The 20,948-nt window shown below is 50.1% G+C and overlaps 1 long non-coding RNA gene across 7 annotated transcripts; it reads left to right on the top strand.

The window, feature by feature from the left end:
• Positions 1-552: 552 nt before the first annotated feature.
• On the top strand, positions 553-20,112 carry LOC132241419 (uncharacterized). 7 transcript variants are annotated; one of them, XR_009454496.1, is made up of 5 exons: positions 553-902; positions 11,876-12,009; positions 12,713-12,965; positions 14,711-14,778; positions 18,723-20,112. It is a non-coding gene; the product is annotated as an uncharacterized LOC132241419 (long non-coding RNA). The 7 variants fall into 7 exon arrangements; XR_009454497.1 differs by lacking the exon at positions 553-902 and adding an exon at positions 10,341-11,706; XR_009454495.1 differs by lacking the exon at positions 553-902 and having other exon boundaries at positions 10,341-12,009.
• Positions 20,113-20,948: the final 836 nt, after the last annotated feature.

The following is a 20,948-nucleotide window of genomic DNA, read 5'->3' as shown; positions in this document are numbered from 1 at the left end:
GACAGGCCTAGGATGGGAGGTGATTAAACAAGGGACTTTGTACTATTTAAATTTTACAACAAGAAAGTACCCATGTACTTGAGTATTTCTTTTTTTTTTTTTTTAGAGAGAGAGAGAGGAGGGGGATAGAGAGAAAGAGAAACATCCATTTTTGTGTTCCACTTATTCATGCATTCATTGGTTGACTCTTGTATGTGCTCTGACTGGGGACCGAATCGACAACCTTGGTGTATTGGGATGACGCGCTAACCAACTGAATTATCTGGCCAGGGCTGTACTTGAGAATTCTAAATAAATAATAATAATAACAAGTCACAGGTGGAGCCAGGAAGCCTGAGGTAGGAGACGCAGTGTTTCAGGGGAGCCCATGAGACTCGCTTCTGCAACAAAGTGTAACTGGCTCTGGCAGCTGAGTCCAATTGGACATCCGTGAGATAGTCTCCCAAAGTGTCACAGTATATAATTTTCAAAGCTGAGGCATGACTCCCCTTAATATAGAGTATGTGTCAAAGATCACTTAACTCCTTAAGGAGGGTACCAGCATGCTGAAGGGCTCGTTTAAAGAGAACTGGAGAGACAGAAGTATTTAACGGCACCAAAACAAAAGGGCCGGAGTAAGATTTCTTAGGTACTCCTACAAAACTAGCAAGTGACTTACAGGGAAGTCAAACCATCTTTTCTACCTGACAGTTATTTACATTTTATCAATTTGCTTATCACCAACTTGGGACTGGCAGTCATCCTTTTGCCTTATTTTCAAATTGAATAATTTTTAAAAAATATATTTTTATTGCTTTCAGAGAGGAAGGGAGAGGAAGAAAGAGAAACATCAGTGAAGAAAGAGAATCATTGATCAGCTGCCTCCTGCATGCTCCCAACTGGGGATTGAGCCCACAACCCAGGTATGTGTCCTTGACCAGAATCAAACCCGGGACCCTTTGGTCCGCAGGCCGACACTCTATCCACTGAACCAAACCAGCTAGGGCTGAGTAATTCTTTCTTAACAGAAGAGTGTGACTGACCCCTTCTCCGAATCTTCTCTGCTGATTTAGCTTCCCCAGAGCTACTGGTGTGAGAGTGGAGAGTGGGCTGACACACTCGGTGGCAGCACTCTGAGATCTGAGGAGACACTCGGGCCTGTGTCACTGGTTCCCTTGTCTTGAGGCCTGAGCTGGGCCCCAGGGAACAAGAATGAGTCCGCTCTCTCCCTAAGGTTAGGGAGCCCGGCAGCGGGATCTTTACACCCATGTCTTCAAGCAGGCTGCAGGCTGAGCTGCTCTAAGGACTATTGATGTAAGAAACGTCCCAACCTGCGGAGAATTTGTAGTGGGGTGGGAGCGCCCAGGGTCTCTGCCCTGGCGTTACGGATTGGAAAACCAAGGACTTCCAGGCTGCGGAGGGGAATCTAGAGGCAGACAAAGGCTCTAGAAAGCAACCCTCATAACTGGGGTACAGGTGTTGGGGTGGAGGGGAGAGGGGTCAGGACTGACTGGAGGGAGTGTCCCAGGTTTGGAGGAAGGATAGGGGGAATACTTTGGGAGGGGAGGAGAGGACAACTCAGAGCCCTCCCTGCATGGCTCCGGTGCTCTGAGTGGCTGTGAGTCCGTGTATTCTTCTAAATTCTCCCACCGACCGCCAGGCCTGGTCCTTCTCGAACCCTGCCCACTGTACTCACTGTTGGGAACTTAGTCCAAGTTCCTCCTTTATTCTCTGCTTACTAGTTACAGGTCAATTCTCGGGGGTGGGGCAGGCGGAGAAGCCATGAGAGGTTGTGGGTGTATAAGAATGAGTCTTTATTGCCGAAGCCAGTGGCCACAGGGCCATCGACAAGAACAGTCCTCACAGCAAAGTCCGTACAGGCAGGCGGCCGGCCCCTGGCTGGTGAACACACATCTTCCTCACAGAGTAGCATTAGTCCCTGTACCCACAGTCCTTATCTGAGCAGCCGCACGCTGCCTGACGCCCACCGCCTTCCATGGAGCGGTACCTGAGCTCTGGCTCAGCAGCTTCTCCTGTCTCTCTTGCCCAGCTGCTCTCTCCAGCAAACTTCTTTACACACCCCACCCTACAAGCTGGTCAGTAACCTACTTTTTACCCTATTTAGACAAAGAAGGCTTCCTGCCAATAGTTCCCTCAATTATATGGGCTACTGAGGGGCACACTGTACTGTGTCCTTGCATCTGCGTGGTATCGGCCTGATTATGGTCCTCAGGCTCAGAGTCCTTGAACATCGGTTTAGGCACATGCCCAGAGCGGCCTGTGGCCATGCTGGTGTATGGATAACAAGGCCTCTGTGCTCCCACCGGCCTTGACTATCTGGGCACCTGGCATGGTTCCCGCATGTGCCTGAAGGTGGAGCTGGGGATGTGGGTCTTCAGAAAGGCTGTCCGTACAGCGCTCTGTCCCACCCGCTCCGAAACAACCTCAGCCCCCTGCTGGGCCTCAGAGGGGCTGCCCCTCACGCGTGGTCCGTCTCCCCGCAACACACACACACAACTCCCTGGATTCCAAGCACTGGCGACCCGGCGTGGAGCCCTTCACATCCCGGCCAGTGCCCTCTGCGCGCCCTTCCTTCGCTTCCTCTGCGCACATTCCTGCCTGTTCCCACAGGGGGCGCTCGCACACCCTTCTGTGCACATACCGTTCCCCGCCCCCAGCCTGCCCTCTGCACCCTCTCCTGTCCCTGGTGAACTCAGGCCCCTCTGGAATGCCTTCTCTGGGAGTGTCTACCAGCTCCTCTCTCGGCCCCACTTCTTTTCCTGTCCCCCCACCAGGAACCAGTGCGTGTGAACCCCCCCCGAGCACAGGGCCTGGCACTTTCCGTGAAAGGGCTTTGAGGCTGGGGAGCGGCCCAGGGCTGGGCGCTGAGTGGACGGGTCACTCGTCCTCCGTAGGAATCGCTGTCAAGGGAGTGGGGTCGGGATCGGCGAACCAGACCCGTGTCCTTCTCCTCCCCTGGCCGCAGGGCCGGGCGGCGCCCGCAGGCTGAGCTCACCCGCGAAGGTGACGCCAGGCTCTGATCGCCTCCCCGAGCACCAGCGTGGCCGCTGCGTCAGCCTCGGCCGCCCGCCCGCTCCCCATTCTCCAGCCGGAGCTGCATGAGCAGGAGGCGCCGGGCCAGCCTGGCCTTGGGGTCTGGGGGCAGGGTTGGTATAGGCAGCCTCCAGTGCCGGAGGGAGGGCGTGGGCCAGACAGCGGCTGGGGAGGCATGCGGGGGTCTGGCGTGCAAAGTGGTTAAGCGGGAAGTCGCCGTGAATCTGGATTGCCATCTTTGGATCCCATCGCCACTTGAGGTGATTCTGACTCACCTCACACACTTGGGATGGAAGGCTGCTCTAGGCCCCTAAGACAGGACGCCAGACAAGTGACCATCCAGCTGTTCCTTGGTTTCTCCCACTAACAGGGAGCTCACTACTTATTACTAAGGAAGTTCTTGAATTGACATCCCCTTAGGCCTCGCTTATTTTTTCATTCAACAAATGTTCACTTAGCACCCACTATGTGGCAGAGACTGGTCACTGGTCTAGATAATGAGGATTTTACAGGGATAAAGCCCAAGCCCCAAGCCTCTTGGCTCGTGTTCTAGGATTCTTCTGAGCTTGTGGATCACTTCCCCTGGAAACGCTCCTAGCTCTGTCCTCTGGGTTAAAGCCGCCTTCTGTGCTCTACCTAGTAGCTCCCCAGGCTTCCTCCCCATCAGCACCCACCCCACCTTCACTTCAATAAACTGGAGAAGGGGACTCATCTCCCCCCATGTGGGAGTCTGTGCTTGTTTCTCAAATTTCTACCTTTGCTATAAAAAAATGAAAAATAAACTGGAGAAGGTGGAGCCCCTTCTGGTTTGGGCTTGACCAAGGCGCTTGGTGATGACTAATGCACCAACACCCAGTGAAAGCTGAACCCTGAGCCTGAAACGGCACCCCCACCCCCACCCCCGCAGGCATCCAGCTCTGCTCTCTAGAGCAGCGGTTCTCAACCTTCCTCATGCCGCGACCCTTTCATACAGTTCCTCATGTTGTGGGGACCCCCAACCATAAAATTATTTTCGTTGCTACTTCATAACTGTAATTTTGCTACTGTTATGAATCGTCATGTAAATATCTGATATGCAGGATGTATTGTCATTGTTACAAATTGAACATAATTAAAGCATAGTGATTCATCACAAAAACAATATGTAATTATATATGTGTTTTCTGATGGTCTTAGGCAACCCCTGTGAAAGGGTCGTTCGACCCCCAACCCACAGTTGAGAACCGCTGGTCTAGAGGCAAGTGGGTACTAGGATGGCTCCTCTGGGGCTGCGCTGGTCCATGTAAACCTGGCTCCTGCCCCTTGGCACAGCCCCTAGAGCAGGAGGACCGAGGACACATGGTGCAGGAAGCCAGGACACCAGTAGCTACCTGTCTGAGGTTAAGCCCAGAGTCAGAAGGTTTGGGGCTCCCACCCACGAAGAAGGCTGTAGGCATGTATTTCAGCACAGGTATCGGGGGGCAGTAACAACAGTGCATATTTCACTCGTAAGCCAAGGACAGATGGCCTGTTACTGGGAGCTTCTTGCGTGGGTTGAGGGGAAGGAACCGCCCTCTGGCCTTGGGGAGCAGCCCTTCCCCCAGAGGGATACCTCTGTGACCCTGACCTTGCTGTCCACCCTTGTTCTTCCTTTTGTCCAGATTCCCCATCTCTTCTCAAAGCTGGTTCCTGCTCATCCTTCGACTCTCGCTCAAACGTCACCTTCCTTGCCCACCTGCCTAAAGGGGTGTCCTCCTCTGGTCCGCTCTGTCCCACCACCACCTCACTTTCTCCAGAACACTTACCTGCTGCCGGTCACTGGGATTGCTGCCTGCGTCTCCCACCGGAATGTAAGCTCCAGGAAGGCAGAAACCTTATTTGCACTCGCTTTGCCTTGCAAGGAGGGTATTTGTTGAAAGAATGCAGTTCTGTTCCAGATCATGTAAAGAATTGAAACTAGATTAATAAATTTGAATTTTTTAAAATATATTTTATTGATTTTTTACAGAGAGGAAGGGAGAGAGATAGAGAATTAGAAACATCAATGAGAGAGAAACATCAATTAGCTGCCCAGGTACATGCCCTTGACCGGAATCGAACCTGAGACCCTTCAGTCCGCAGGCCGACGCTCCATCCACTGAGCCAAACCGGTTTCGGCTGAATTTTAACAGTGAAAAAAAAAATTTTGAAACTAGAAGACAGGAAGATCCGCCCCTGTTCTGCTACTAATTTTTTAATTTCTCTCTTTCTGTGAACCTTTTACACAAAGGATTGGAGTCAGCTTTTAAACATACAGTGAGCCAGGCTGGAGTGCCTCAGTTGGTTGAGCATCATCCTATGTACCAAAGGGTTGCCAGTTTGATTCCTGGTCAGGGCACATACCTGGGTTTCAGGTTCAATCCCCGGTCAGGTCACATAAGGGAGGCAACCTTCCTCTCTCTCTAGAATCAATGGGAAGAAAAGAAAATTCTTCAAAAAAAAATAACAGGTAAAAGGCCATAGACTAAGAAAGATTCATAGAACCCAACATTACCACCAAAGTTGTGCCTCCTGTGGCTTTGAGCTTCCTGGGAGCCAAAGAAAAAGGGAACAGAATTTGTTACATGATTTACCTTGCCCAAAAGGAAAAGCATCCTCATTTCTCAGGAAAAAGCAAACATTTTGCTGGCAGTTTATAAGAAATTTCTCACATAGGGATGTGTGGTGGCTGTCGACAACAGCTTTCCTAACTAAAGGCCTTGTTCACGGGGCGTTGCTACATCAGCAGTGAGCAGGATGCCAAGCACAGCTGCAGCTCTGCAGGGCAGAGCAAGGCGTTTTCTGGGGCTCTGGCTAGACTCAGGCTTGAGGCCTAGAACCACATAATTCCCTTCAGAGCAGTATGACTTCCAGCTTTTTGGATTACATGACTAATAATTTTATTTTTAAACTGGATGTTTTCAACACAATCCATAAAATATTCTTGCAAAAAAAAAAAAAAAAAAAGGAAACAGCCTGGCCGGCGTGGCTCAGAGGCGGAGTGTTGGCCTATGAACCAGGAGGTCACGGTTAGGTTCCCCACCAGGGCACATGCCCAGGTTGTGGGCTCCATCCCCAGTGTGGGGTGTGCAGGAGGCAGCTGATCAATTAGTCTCTCTCATCATTGATGTTTATATCTCTCTTCCTCTCTGAAATTAATTTAAAAAAATATTTTTTTTTTTAAAAGAAAACAAAATTGAATCAAGCTTCTAGATCTACTCACCTATTTACAAGAAATGCAGAGGGGCCAGAAGAACATGTTACACCACACTACAGGGATCTGATCAGCAAAATCCACATGTGCAAAGTTCCAACGGCAAACAACCCAAAGTCTTCAAATAAATTACAGGGGAAAGAACGGTGGGGAGAGGAAATCTATAGAACATGATAGAGTCTTAAGAGACATAGAAGGAAAGAAAATGTGTGCATTCTGTTTATTTTTTTAATGTTTAAAATATATATTTTATTGATTTTTTACAGAGAGGAAGGGAAAGGGATAGAGAGTTAGAAACATCGATCAGCTGCCTCCTGCACACTCCCTACTGGGGATGTGCCCGCAACCAAGGTACATGCCCTTGACTGGAATCGAACCTGGGACCCTTGAGTCCGCAGGCCGATGCTCTATCCACTGAGCCAAACCGGTTAGGGCTGTTCACTCTGTTTAGATCCCAACTAAACAAATCAACTGCAAAAACATTTAAAATTGAGACAAGGTGTGAAATGGTAATGTGATTATGTTAAAATAACTCATTTACAGGTGAGTTTATATGGGGTTTGTGATTTGCTTCAGAATAATGCAGGGCATGGGGGGTTGGGAAGCAAAAGTGGCTAGGAGTTAGTAACAAAGGAATTTCATTAAACTGGTCTTACTACTTCTTTAGGGTTTTTTTTTAAATCCTCATATGCTTATTGATTTTTAGAGAGAGGGGAAGGACGGGGGGTAGGAAAGAAAGAGAGAGAAACATCAATGTGAGAGAGAACAGAACAGCAATCGGTCGCCTTCCATATGTGCTTCAACCAGGGACCAGGGATTGAACCTGCAACCTAGGTATGTGCCCTGACCGGGAATCGAACAGAAACCTTTCTGTATACAGGGCGACACTCCAATCAACTGAGCCATACTAGTAGCCAGAGATACTTTTTATATGTTTGGAATTTTTCATAATAAAACATTTTTTTAAATTGTATATATTGATATAAGGTTAGCCAACTTTTCCCAAATAAGATTACAGCAAAGTAGCTACCATTCACCAGCACCATCATTTCCTAAGCAAATCCTATATAATAAAACACTAATATGCAAATTGTCCCCTAGACTGAGAGTTCGACCAGGGGGTGGGGCTGGCCGGCCAACCTCCCTGAGTCCCCCACCCCGCCACCCGTGCATGAATTTGTGGACCAAGCCTCTAGCGGTCTTTATAACATCAAGGATGCAGAAAGGGCTTATCTCTGAATAAAAGCCAGTCTGTGAGCCCCAGCTTCAAACAATCCTTCCCAAACCTCCTGTTTTTGAAAAACTGAGATCATAGCTAATCGACAGGCCATTTCAGGCTGCACTTGTTTGCTCTGTGCCAGTATTTCTCTCTCAGAGACTCCGTGTTTAACCAGAAAGGGCCTCAGAGGTGTAGCATAACCTCTTGTTATTACAAATGAAAAAACTGAGGCCAAGAGAGGAAAAGTGACTTGCTGGAAGTAACGTAGTGTGACTTAATGGCAGAACCCAGAGAAGAACGCAGGGCTTTTTATTGCTGTTCCATGGTTCGCTCCACCCAGTGTTTTACCTACTCTGAATCAATGCATATTGTTTTTGTCTTCATTTAAGTTGCTGCCTGGAAAGATAGCTGTGTAGTCGTGCTGCCAGACCACCAGGCTTTAAATCTTGACCTTGCTAATTGCTGGTTGTGTGACCTTGGGTAGGTTTACCCAACTCCTCAGGCCTCAGCTTCCTCATCTGTAAAATGGGTAGATGCTGTATGGTGGTTCTCACCTTCTAAGGTTGCTGTGAAGATTGAGCTAATGCCTTTGCAGTGCCTGCTGCATAGAAAGTGCTTGGTGTAGGGCAGTTGCCTGTATTCTTACCTCCTATGGGCAAGATGAGTTCCACAGGTTTGTTGTGGAAAGCAGGAATGACAGAGCGGGAATGGGCCTCCTGAGATCATCTACAGGAAATCCTTTTACAGAAAGAGAAAATGAGTCCCTGGGGGCTATGTGATCTGCTGAGGGTCCCAGGAAGCAGTTGGTGGCAGAAGAGGAAGTAAACTTCAAAGCCCCCCCCCCCCCCGCCCCAACACACCAACACACACACACACACACACACAGACACCCCTTTCTGGGCTTCCCTCTGGGGTGGGGGAGGGGGTCCGCTCCACCTCATAGAGCCCTAAGCTAATGTCAATGCCAGTCAATTAAAGACACATGGCGAGTGCACAGAGCTTTACAGTTTACAACGATCTTTTGCAGACTTGGTCCAGTGGGAGCCTTACTCCAGCTATAGATAGTGAATCCTGGAATGAATACAGGGTGGGGCAAAGTAGGTGTTAGGGTCGCTGAAGGAGGAACACACTCGGCCAAAAGGGGTGAAGAATTATGAGTTTATTAGGTCATCTGGAGACCAGATGGGCTGAGCCCCCAAATGGCGCCAGCATCCAGGGGCTGGGGAGTCGAGGTTTTAAAGGACTCCAGCTGGGCTTCTTGGGGCAGAGAATTCTCTTGGGCGGGTCCTGAGGGGAAGGATATGGTCTTAGCAGCTGGAATGTGGTCGAAGCAAAAAGGGACTGTTGTGAAGTGGCTAAAGGTCGGTGCACAGGGGAGGGGGATGCACTCAATTGACTCATTATTTGATCAGACCTAACAGTAGGTTTACAATTGTAAATACACGAAACCCAGAGTTTATCCTTTTCAAAAAATATATTTTTTATTTATTTCAGAGAGGAAGGGAGAGGGGAAAACATTAATAATGAGAATCATTGATCAGCTGCCTCTTGCAGGACCCCCTGGGGATGGAGGCCACAACCCGGGCATGTGCCATGACCAGGAATCGAACCGTGACCTCCTGGTTCATAGGACGACGCTCAACCACTGAGCCATGCCAGCAGGACCGGAGTTTATTCTTGTATTATGTTTTATTAATTATTGCATTACTTTCCAGATGAGCGACTGTAAATCTGCTTTTGCCCCACCCCGTATTTCATTTCACAGAAGGAAGCCAAGGCCCCCAGGGTGGGCTGGGGCCCAGGCCTGACGAGTGGAGGCTCAGAAATGCCTTGACTCCTCTGGAAGTTGAGGGCTGTCCTCTTCAAAAGGGGGAAGTCAGGTTCCTGTAAAATGGCCGACACCCTCTCTGCCTTTGGAAAAGTCCTTCAACTACAAAGAAGTTAACTATTAACTCCAAGTAGGGCAGAAAGGCGGGCAGTTGCTATGGCAACATCTTTGGCAGCCTGTCTGTCTTCCTCCGGCTTCCAGCAGGTTCCAGCGGGGGTGGGGAAGCCTAACGCGAGCCCAGGACCGCCAGCCCAGCGGCCAACCCCCTGCTGGGTTTCAGTGCAAGAGGACGGCGGGTTTCAGTGCAAGAGGACGGCGGGTTTCAGTGCAAGAGGACGGCGGGTTTCAGTGCAAGAGGACGGCGGGTTTCAGTGCAAGAGGACGGCGGGTTTCAGTGCAAGAGGACGGCGGGTTTCAGTGCAAGAGGACGGCGGCAGCCAAGGACGAGGCCTGGAGCTGGTCCGCGGCCTCGAGCCAGGTTGGAACAACAAGGAGGCGGACACACGTGACCGTTTCCATGGTGACCTCCCTTAGCAGCTCCGGCTGGTCCTGTTTATGAGGACTGGAAAATTCCACCCAGCCTTCAGCCTGATTTTACCTTCTCTGCCTCCTTCCTGCTTGAGGCGCTCAGGATGAGGTCAGGGCCGGTGTTTAACCCTTTCCTAGCGGTGCCCCCCCTCCCAGGCCCCTTTCCCAGTGAAATCCAGGGGCCTGGGAGGGGGAGCATGCCCTGCACTGTGCTGGGTACCGGAGGGGGAGGAAGGTAGTCCAAGTTGGTAGGGACAGCATTTATAGCGCAAAGCATTTGAGCCCGGCACTGTACCGAGCGCCTGGTAGCCTCACACCCCGACAGGAGGGTGGGGCGCAGAACATTTCTATTTCACTGAGGAGTAAACGTGGTTCAGAGAGGTTAGGGAACTTGCCCGTGTCACAGAGCATGCTGAGGCACGGCGGCACTCCCAGGCCCTTCTCTCCCTGATGGCTCTCTAATGCTTGCGGTGTACAGGACCAGATGAGGTGGGGAGGGGTGCAGAGGGCGGCGAGAGCCATGGTTTTCAGGGGAGCTGAAGGGAGGCTTCACCAAACAAGGGGGGTGACTTTGAGGCTGAGGGGAAGGATATGGAGCTGAGGGCGGGTGGGTAAGGCCAGACCGGCCCAGTCCTTGTTTCATCCTGTAGAACTGGCTGTGCTGGGCAGGGAGGGAGGCAGGCCTACAGACATGGCTGCTGGCAGAGCCAAGAACCAGCCGCTGGAACCCGGGGTGAGGCCAGGAGCAATTCCCGGGGCTGGGTAAGCATGTGCAGAGCTGCTCTGAGCTGAGGCGGGGCAGCAGGAAGACCCCAACTCTGTTTTCAAGGATGTTAAGTGACAATAACAAAGAACAGAAGTCTTAAGCCATAGCTTAAAGTCACAACAGATGAGTCACTGAGTGAAGGGTGTGGTCACAGGAGTGCTGTTGAGGTCACTGGACCGCAAAGGCCACAGGCGTCTGCAGGAAGGACTGGCCGTTGAGCAGCCTCCTGCCGGAGGAAAGGGCTCTGACCTGGTTCCTGACGGGTAGGCTCAGGAACCAGTTCCCCACATCCTGTGAACTAGGGGTCTGACAGCAAGCAGGGCTAGAAAGGGGACAGAGGGACACGACTGGTTGGGCTTTATGGCCCTGGCTCAGGGTGGGACAGCAAGTGAAAAGCGTCTGGGACAATGCGGAAGGGTCACTCAGTGTGACTTTGATGGTCTGTAGCCCACTGGTCTCTGTCTAGGCCAGAAGGTCTCAGCTGAAGTCTTTGCTGAAGCAGAACAGCCATGGAAATTTCCACCCAGGTTCTTTCCCCAGCGCTGTTCTCAGCTCCACCTTCCTCCCAGGCCCTGATGAGTCCAAAGTTCTTTTGCTTGTGTGGGCTGCAGGCTGGAGAGGCGAGGGCTCCCCCAGGGACCGTGACAGCCACAGAGGTGGTCAGAGCTTCAGGCACCCAGGGCACTGTGCCATCTGGAAACTGGAATTGTCACCCCAACTGACAGGCGCCAGGATTCCTGCTCCCAGGAAGGCAAAGGGAGGAAGGGCAGCTCCCACCATGTTGTCAGGGCTCTGAAGCCAGGCCAGCTCCTGTGCCTGTGCCTCCCAGAGCACAAGGCCTCGGGCCCAGAACTAGCCCAGAGGCACCTAAACGGGGAGTGCACCACGTCTGCTCAGTTCTCTTGGGAGGCGCATTTTGTATATTTATTTCCCACAGCTCCCAAGTGGAAGAAGTGACTTTGTGTGAGAGGGGAGCTGGGAAGACACCAGGAGCTCTCCCCCGCCCCACCCCCACCTCTCCTTGCCCAGGATCTCAGCTCTGCCCACCTCCAGTGAGGTTCTCCCACCACAGCAACAGCTGGGGTGGGGGCCAGATGGAGCCCTGGCCTTAGGGCAATAAAGTGAGGTTACCAAACAGGGCAAAATGACATGGCTATGGTGTCTGCATCCTTGTCCACAGCTGGAGGGCGGGGGGGGGGGGGCGGGGGATCGCCCTCAGTGAGGTTGATACAGGTCACCTCTCCCACCTCTGGGCATGAGTGAGCCTGAGGTTTCTCTGTCCACTTTCAGGCTCCAGCAGTGGCACCTCATCCTCCCACCAACCTGGCTGCAAACCCCACATTCCCACTGGCCTTCAGAGGAGCCAGGAGACATGTTAACAACACAGCATCGTCCAGGAAAATAGAGGCTGTGCTGAGACAGAGGTGAGATAACTAAGGGGTGACGATGCCAGGTGACTGGATATGCTGGTCCAAGAGGCCCTGGGAGAGGAGTGCCATCTAGGCTGAGAGAATGCGTCTCATCTGAAGGGTAGGGAGGTATATTCCAAGCAGGTGTGTCATCAAGAGTAAAGAACATGATTCTGGAAACGCCAGGGGTGCCACAGAGACCAGTGTGGGAAGCTCAGAGAGCCTCAGGCAGGTTTTCTATACCTGTGTTCTGTCCCTTGTCCCATGGCCACCACCCACCCCAATCCAGGCCTCCATGACCTCTGGCCTGCCTGGGCTGCAAGAATGGACACACCAGTGCCCTCCCCTCTCCCACCTCTCCCCCCTCAGCCACCTTGCAAAGAGCAGCCACGGCATTTCCCAAAGCCAGGCCCCCTCCTGGCTCAGGAGTCATCCTCTGCTCAAAGAGTCCAGTTCAAACCCCTCTCCAGGTAATTCAAGCCCTGGCAGACCTCACTTTAGCCTTCCCTTCCTGCTCCCCCTACTCCCTAGTGGGTTCCCAGCACATAACGAGCTTTAAGGTCCACTCCACCTCAGTCACTGTACAGGTCTACTATGACCTTAGCCCCAGGAAGGATCCGTAATGCTGTGGGCTTCTGTTTTTACCTGGCATATGTTGAGAAATACACCATTGGCAGAGTTCCTGGAACTGGGTGACCTCTGCCCCCTTGTTCTACAGGACTTGTTTCTGTGGGGATGTGGGCCACAGTTGTGTTGAGAAAGAATGAACACATACGGAAGATGTGAAATGTTTAATGAGCTTCCTGCTGGGTGTGCAACGCGTATGCGATGCTGACACAAACATCTGCCGGGACCTCAAAGGGGGTGATTGAACAGATCACAGGTGGGGATACAAGGTCAACATGATTCACTGGGGAGCCTCCCTATTCCTTCAGGCTATTTCTGAAGGTCCACTCAGCAGGCCTCAGAGGGTGAGTGACTAGAGGCCCCAGCACAGGTGAGGGCTGGACACTCTGCTCCCCGCAGTGAGTCACACAGCGGAATGACAGCCAGGCTGAGCCTTCCCCTCGCTCCCCTCCCCTCGGGGTGAATGCCCAACTGGAGCTCCATGGAGCCCTGAGGCGGCCTTCGGTCTTCTCTCCTGCCTTGGCGGATCACAGTCTGTCTAGAAGTTCTTCAGAGAGGAGCAGTTCCCCCTTCCTCACTCAGTACCAGCTCCACGCAGTCACTCCATCCTGATGGGCAGTGCGTTCACATCAAATCTAACTCACCTTGTTCCTGTAGAGTCACGTCAAATTGTGCCTCGTCACTTCCTTCTTCCTTACGAGCAATACTCGGCACCATTCTCCAGGACATAAACACCACAGCCACCTGCTGAAAACCTCCCTTACCACTGGGCTTACCGAGACAAGTGTCTGTAGGACATCCCAGGAGGGGAACCCTGGTTCTCTCACAGCCCCTTCTGCGCTGGCTTTTGGGTCGCTCCGTCACGCTGCACCTACTGAGCACCTATCACCAGGCTCTCTTCACTGTTCTTCTTGGGTTTTTAATCTCAAGACTGAGCGCCCAGCACTAGTGATACCAAGACAGACCTCCTAGGCCTCCGTTTCCTCATCCCTCTAAGGCAGCGGTTCTCAACCTGTGGGTCGCGACCATCGGAAAACACATATAGCGTATCAGGTATTTACATGACGATTCATAACAGTAGCAACATTACAGTTATGAAGTAGCCACGAAAATAATTTTATGGTTGGGGGTCCCCACAGCATGAGGAACTGTATGAAAGGGTCGCGGCATGAGGAAGGTTGAGAACCGCTGCAGGGTAACAGCAGCGTCTCCCTCACAGGTGGTTGGGAGGACTGAGAAGAGATCATGCACAGAGCTCTTTACATGTCACAGAACAGAAAGCTGTATGCTGGGTTTCCGGTCCTGCAGACACACCGGGGCAATGGAGGGGCCGAGGAAAGCCGGTGCACTGTTCTCTCCTGGGGGGAGGAGGTCAGCAAAAGTCTCTACTGTGATGGGGCTAAAGCTGCTCCTCGGAGAGCCATGCTCTGGCCACTGCTGCCACCCTCCTCCCACAGCTCACGGTGCTACAGCTGCACTGCCACACCCAGGCCTTCTAGAAAGATCCACAGAGCAGGCTGCAGGGCCAGACACTTTACGTGGGGAATAAACGAAAGAAGGGAACTAGCAGCCTGGAGCTCTGGGGCTGGGGGTGGGGAACTGCTCTTTCAAGATACCGTTGTCCCCTCCCCAGAAGTGGATCCTATCACACAGAACCCTTCTTCTGAGTCTTAGGGGAGGTGCATTTAGAAGATGGATGCTTTTCTCAGGAAGATAAGAGGAAAATGTTTCCCTTATTCTTCTACCTAGTGCTGCCCGGTGTGTGTGTGGGAGAGGCCAGGGCTGCCTCTTCCTGGCAGCATTTTGGGGGAAGACCAGGGCTACAGCCACTTCTCGCCCCCCTCCTCCTTTTTTTTCTGTTTCATGTGATTTATTTTGCTGGAGGGACATTTGTTTTTTTCTTCTTTCCAGATTCAGCTTTTAGAATGACTGTTTTCACACATGAGTGTTTGTGTTCATGGTTAAAGGTTATTTTTAAGGGTGGAATTTCTAACACTGTACATTTCGATCACATTTAGGAATCCTTAACTTTTATCCCCTGGGGTAGAGCAAGAAATAACGTCAAGAATTATTTCTGGACTCTTCCCAGCCCAACAGGCCCTAGCGTGTGTCAGTGTTTCAGCCAGTGAGGCAGTGAACTGTTGAGTCCTGACATTGGTAAGTAAAATGGAATCTCTTTAACTTTTTTGTTATTAAAAGACGAAACTTTCAGGTCATTGTGAACGATATATTCTTGAGGTCAGGTATTCCTCGGCCAACAAAAGGTAGCTTCTTACTTTCTATATCCTCTCCCAGTTCTTCTGTGTAGTGGTTAGCCCCCCTCACCCTCTACTTCCTACGCAGCACTCAGAGGATTATACTGCCCTCCCTCCCTCCCGCCCCAGGCCTGTTTTCCATAGCTCTTTGTATATATCTTTGTTGTAGATATCACCAATACAATGATCACATTGCACTGTGATTGGTTTACATCTCTAACTCACTGGACTGTAAATTCCTGGGGATTAAGGATGTTTCTCCTTTAGCCACTTCTGATTGCTGTTGATCTCTCTTCCGCATAATGGAGCTGCGAGCTGAGTCATCCCTGGGTTTTTTCCTGCCGCAGGATCTGGCTGCTCCGCAGAGGAGCAGCTGACGTTTTGTGGTCATTGTTGCAGAGATCAGCTCTGGAAGGTGGGCGGCGGGAGGGGGCTGGGAACTCCGAATTCCTAGTCTTCAGAAAACAAGCAAGTTGTTTCTTTGGGACACCCATTGCCTTTTGAGACATGCATTTCTAGAACAGCCTCTGGTAATGCAGGATCAGAAAAAACCCCACAAGGAAGAGATTAAAAGCAAACACGAGGCCCGGAGGGGATCCAGGTGTAGCTGCAGCCTCACCCCTCTGGCCTCTGGACCCCAGACCCAAATACGAAGGGCCTCAGAAGCTTCTCTCTGGAGTAAGCCTGACTGAAGAGGGAAGGATCGGGCATTTTCTGGAGGTTCCTGGCCTTGGGGTGAGTCTGGGGGATGAGGTAGGGCCTTGCTGACAGAAGGCCCTGGAGCCCTCATTCTAAATCTTGCCCTTTTCAGTGCCCTACCACCGCCTTGAAGCCAAAACCAGGATCTGAAATCCCCCATGCTCTCCTCCCATCGCTTTGTTTACTGCATTTTATAGAATCAGCATCATCACTTCCGTCCTCTAATCTCCTCATTCTACACCTAAGAAAATTGCTGAGAAGGTATTTGGGCTAGTGCCCAAGGTCACACTGGCTTCCTCCCTGGGGTGACTGCCAGAATCCAAGGACCTCCTATTTTTAGCCTCGGCTTTTTGGGGGTGGGGGCAGGGAACAGGAGACACCAGCCAAAATGGACTTGCCCTCTAAATTTGTATCTTCAGGCTCCGATGAAGACCAGAAGGAGGATATGAAGTACCAGCGGGGAGAGCAGCGGCCATCAACCCGACATTCTGAAGTTAACAGGGACATGGATGCAGGCAAGGGGAAAAAGCCTTGAAAAATGCAGTTTTAAAAAACAAAACAAAAAAGCAAAAAAAAAAAAAAAGGAAAAATGCAGTTTTATGTTAAAGATCTTCTTAGATCAGAGTTGAGGGAAGGCACATGTTAATCTCATCAAAGAACATGGTGATTTTACCATCTTGTTTAAATCAATATATAAAGGAGAGGAGGGTGGGAATCAGAATATTTCGGAGACTGTTTTGTGAAGCAAAAGCTAGGAGAGATGAAGGCAATCAGTGTTTGAGCCCGAACAGTAAAAACAGGAGTTAGTGTCCATAATCATCTCTCAGATGGTTTTCATTTACCAATCAGAAAAATTAGAATTTTCTCTCTGGCCTTGGCAAGCCATCTCTTAGCGCAGTGCTGAGCTGCATTCAAATCCTCTGTTCCTTTTCCCAAACCCAAGGAGAATGAATCAAATAATAAACAGCATTTTCACAAGATAAGAAAAATGCTATAATCTGTAAAGGGGAGGGGGGACTAGTGTAGGGACACTCTGGCAATTATTTGAAGCACTGTCGGGCTCCTGACATTCATCTCCTGGCTCCAGAGTGGGACCAGACGCCGATCCCGAGGGCCCGCGCCCTCCCGGGCGGACAGCGGCGCCAGGAAGTCCGAGTTCTGGGATTCGAGAACAGGTTCCGGTACTAGGTAGCTGTGTCTGGTTTTAGGGAAATCACAAACCCCCCGGGCTCCCGCATCCCCATTGGTAAAATGGGGTGACCGTTTTCCTCCTTCCGGCCCCAGCGCAGGCATCCGCCTGCATCTCAGTGGCACCCCCTGAAGGGAAGGGGAGACGCAGAGGAAGGTCAGCCCGGCCCCGCTTGACTGGGTGCGGGCGGGGTCCCCGGAGGCAGCGCCCTCACTGCCAGCCCCAGGCGGCTCCCACCTTCACCGCCGCCGTCAGACGGGAGCCGAAGGGCTTTAATCACACAGCTCCTCCGCTAGCTGCCATTCTAACCTGTATCGGTCACTAACCTCCATCTTCCCCTCTTGGAACCTCCTGCCTAAAGACGTGCCGCTTTATAGATATTAAATCAGTGGATGGCTTTGACAAAGGAAGGAAAAGCAGGCCTGGGCGGAGAACGGACGACGGGGGAGGGGAGAGCAACCCGCGGGCAGGGGAGGGGGGAGGGGCGGCCAGGAAGCCGGGCCGGAGCCGCGCCCCTCCCCCAACGCCTCTTCCCGGGGCGCGCCTGCGCAGTGGCGCGCTGCGCCAACCGCCGGCTCCCGGAGGCGGCTGGAACCGGCTGGAACCGGCTGGAACCGGTGACGCCCGCCCGGAAGCCAACACCTCACAAAGGCAGGCGGCGGCTCACTGCCCGCGTATCCCTGCGCCGGGCCGGCGTGGGTGGGTGCCGGGCCGCGCCCCTCCCCCAGCCTGGTCCCGGGCCGCCGGAGGGTGGGAGACTAAGGGGAGTGGGGTCCCCCCACCCCTTCACCCTGGCTTTGCCTTCTCTGTGCAGCCCCGTTGGCTGCGTGGAAACTGTGCGGGGAGCCTCCGGTGCCGTTGTTCCCACTCCCTCAGGCCTCGTTGCTGCCGGGGCCCCGGGTTTGCAAGTCCCATGTCCGGAGCCTAACCCCGCTTTCCCTGTGGGGAGAGACTGAGGGGGCGGCCGAGAGAAAACCAAACTGCAGGGAGAAAAGGCTTTGTGTGAGTGTTTGCTTTCCTCCCAGCCCCAAGCCCGAAGGTGTCAGAATGCAGCCAAACCGGAAAGGGTAGCGTCTGTGCAGCACGAGCCCAGAAAAGCGACTCCTGAGCACTGACAAGCCCGCCTGCCCGGCTGCCCCAGGTCCTGCGTCTCCAGAGGCAAAACCCTCGCGGTCTGGGCACTTTACAGAGGGCGCTTCCCCTCCGCTTTGACAGCGGGTTTGGATGTTGATATGCGAGAAAAGCCTAGGAACACAGAAACCAGGCTTGATTTAAAGCCTCAGCAGGCACCCAAAAGCGTAGGGTCTAGCTGGCAGGAATGGCAAAAACCAAAGGACGTTCAGCGAGTGAAAACCACAGCGAGCCGCACGGATGCCTCAGGCCGTAGGCGGCTTCTGAGACGGTGCCGACTCTGTTGCCGGAGATAACAGTGGATTGTGTCTACCGAAGACATGTTCTATTAGTGGGTTCTCACAGTAGAATTAAGCAGATAATCCAGACCACTGGATTTCTCAAATAAACGGGTAATCAAAGCGTGGTGTAACCCCAGAATCAACTCACAGGACGTGAGCAGTGTGTGTGTGTGTGTGGGGGGGGACCTCAACACTTTGCCACAGCCAAAATGGCTGCGGTCTCTGTTACATAATGAAAATTAAGGCCTTTAGCAAACCCGTATTAACCTGCCTTCAAAAAGCACTAAATGGTACCTACTGAACTTCGAGGAAAGGTATTTTCAAAGCTACTAAAAGATTCCCAAGCAATGGCGCTGAGGTTTTGTGAGCTGTTGGATGGTGGACTCAAATGTGATCTCCATGGATTTTGCCTAAATTTTCAGCTCAAATCTACTTGCTAATGAGTCTTAAATATTTCTGGGTATATGGTTTGCAATTATTTTGCATAGACGGTTAGAAAAAACTAGAAAAGCTTGTAAACCAGGTTCTATTTTTAACCTTTCCTAGGAACTACTTTTGCTTCCCTCACAAAGGCTGCGGAGGGTTATTGAATGCCAACAGCGTGAGTTGTCCCTCGCCCATAAATACGCCTCTCCCGGCTCTGCAGCAGGCATTCAGGCAGCGAGCGCAGAGGTGACTGCTGAGACCGAGGCACTACTTGAGGAAACCAGATAAGTTTTTCTATTAAAAAGAGATAGAAAATAATATTCTTTAGGAAATGTAAATAGCGAAGGAAGGTACTTACTGAGATACTGCTTAGCATTAATATTTTAACTTTTCTAACAAAGATCTTATTTAAGGGAAAATATGATGAAGACTTACTTAAAAAGTAGTTTCAGAAAGGAAGAGAGAAGAAAAGTACTTCCAGAACATGACGGAGATTAAGAGATGAAACTTCTTTACGAAGTAAAATAATTTTCAAAGAAATGGCTGATAGGACTGCAAAGTCTGAACTCAAAAACGCCTTAACTATAAATTGAAGGGCAAACTTTAAAAATGCCATTAAACCGTAGGTGACATAAGTAGAACATAATTGTCATTTAAAGAAAGTTGGAGGTGGTTAAACTATATATTAAATGCCGTATTTAAAAGAGAAAATTGATTTAAGAGAGGCCTTCAAATTCATGGCGCAGTAAAGATTGTGTCATTTGAAGCCCAGTTGCTCTTACGGCATTATTAGCTTAAGATGGGCAATTGTTAATTTAGAAATCATAGGATAAAATTTTGGAGAAAGATTAGAAATTTGAAGTGGAAAACTTGGAAGACAGAAGTGTACAGGAAGGTGAAGAAAAAGACTTAGAGAAGACAGGAAAATAGAAGATACAACATGCATTTTAGAAGACAGAAAAACTAAGTCCTAAAGGTAGAAAGCAGAAGAGAAAATATTTAGGCAAATTAACCAAAGCAACTAAGGGCACAGATACAAATGTAGTAGAAAACCAGAAGATAGAAAACGAGAAGATACAGATTTAATAGAAAAGTAGAAAATAGAAAATGAAGATACAAGTTTAGTAGAAAATAGAAGATAGAAAAAGATACAGATTAAGTAGAAAAATAGAAGATAGAAAATGAGAAGATACAGAAAAGTAGAAAACTAGAAGATAGAGAATGAGAAGATACAAGTTTTAGTAAAGTAGAAGATAGAAAATGAGAAGATACAGATTAAGTAGAAAACTAGAAGATAGAAAATGAAGATATAAGTTTAGTAGAAAATAGAAGACAGAAAAAGATACAGATTAAGTAGAAAATGAGAAGATAGAAAATGAGAAGATACAGAAAAGTAGAAAACTAGAAGATAGAGAATGAGAAGATACAAGTTTAGTAGAAAAAATAGAAGATAGAAAATGAGATACAGATTAAGTAGAAAAATAGAAGATAGAAAATGAGAAGATACAGACTAAGTAGAAAAATAGAAGATAGAAAATGAGAAGATACAGACTAAGTAGAAAAATAGAAGATAGAAAATGAGAAGATACAGACTAAGTAGAAAAATAGAAGATAGAAAATGAGAAGATACAGACTAAGTAGAAAAATAGAAGATAGAAAATGAGAAGATACAAGTTTAGTAGAAAAGTAGAAGATAGAAAACGAGAAGATAAAAGTTTAGTAGAAGATAGAAGGTCGTCAAGAAAAGTATTTCAGCTAGAAGATAGTACAGGAACAAAAGGAGGAAATTAAATTTTTAATAATTTGTAATTAATAAGAATTTATTATAAAAGCCCCTAAGTTTAATTTCTGGTGGTGCAGAAGTTAGCTTTGAGAAGACGAGGATGTTTAAATTGCTGTAGAACAGGCCTAATTTAGAAGAATATCCGGAAGAAGCTAGAAGGGAAATCGGCTAAAAAAAAAATAGCAAAAATCCACTAAAAGGACTGAAGTAATTTTAAAACTAAGGGTAGGATGTTTTTTGGAAGACTTACAAAATCTTGAAAGGCCTAAATACATTAGCTTAGTTCTCTTTGGAAAATTGAAAGGACTTTCATAACTGAAGTGATTCGAGATCAAGAATTATCACTTTTGCTTTGGACTGAGCTCAGGAAGTAAAACCGGAGGACTAGCTTAACGGTCAGCTGACCAGGTGCCGCCAGAAGTGGACTCAGTGGCGCTAGGACGACAGGAGCGACAGACAGGCTTCCGGGAGCCGGTGGAGAAGCTAGGACTGAGCGGCAGCGGCGCTCGGCGAGTAGAGGAGCCGGGAGCCGGGAGCGGTGCGTGTGGAGGCAGCTAGCCAGA

Source organism: Myotis daubentonii, chromosome 9, assembly GCF_963259705.1.
Source record: "Myotis daubentonii chromosome 9, mMyoDau2.1, whole genome shotgun sequence".
NCBI classification, from domain to species: domain Eukaryota; kingdom Metazoa; phylum Chordata; class Mammalia; order Chiroptera; family Vespertilionidae; genus Myotis; species Myotis daubentonii.
Note: the sequence above shows the minus strand (reverse complement) of the source record. Positions and strands in the feature narration are given on the sequence as shown.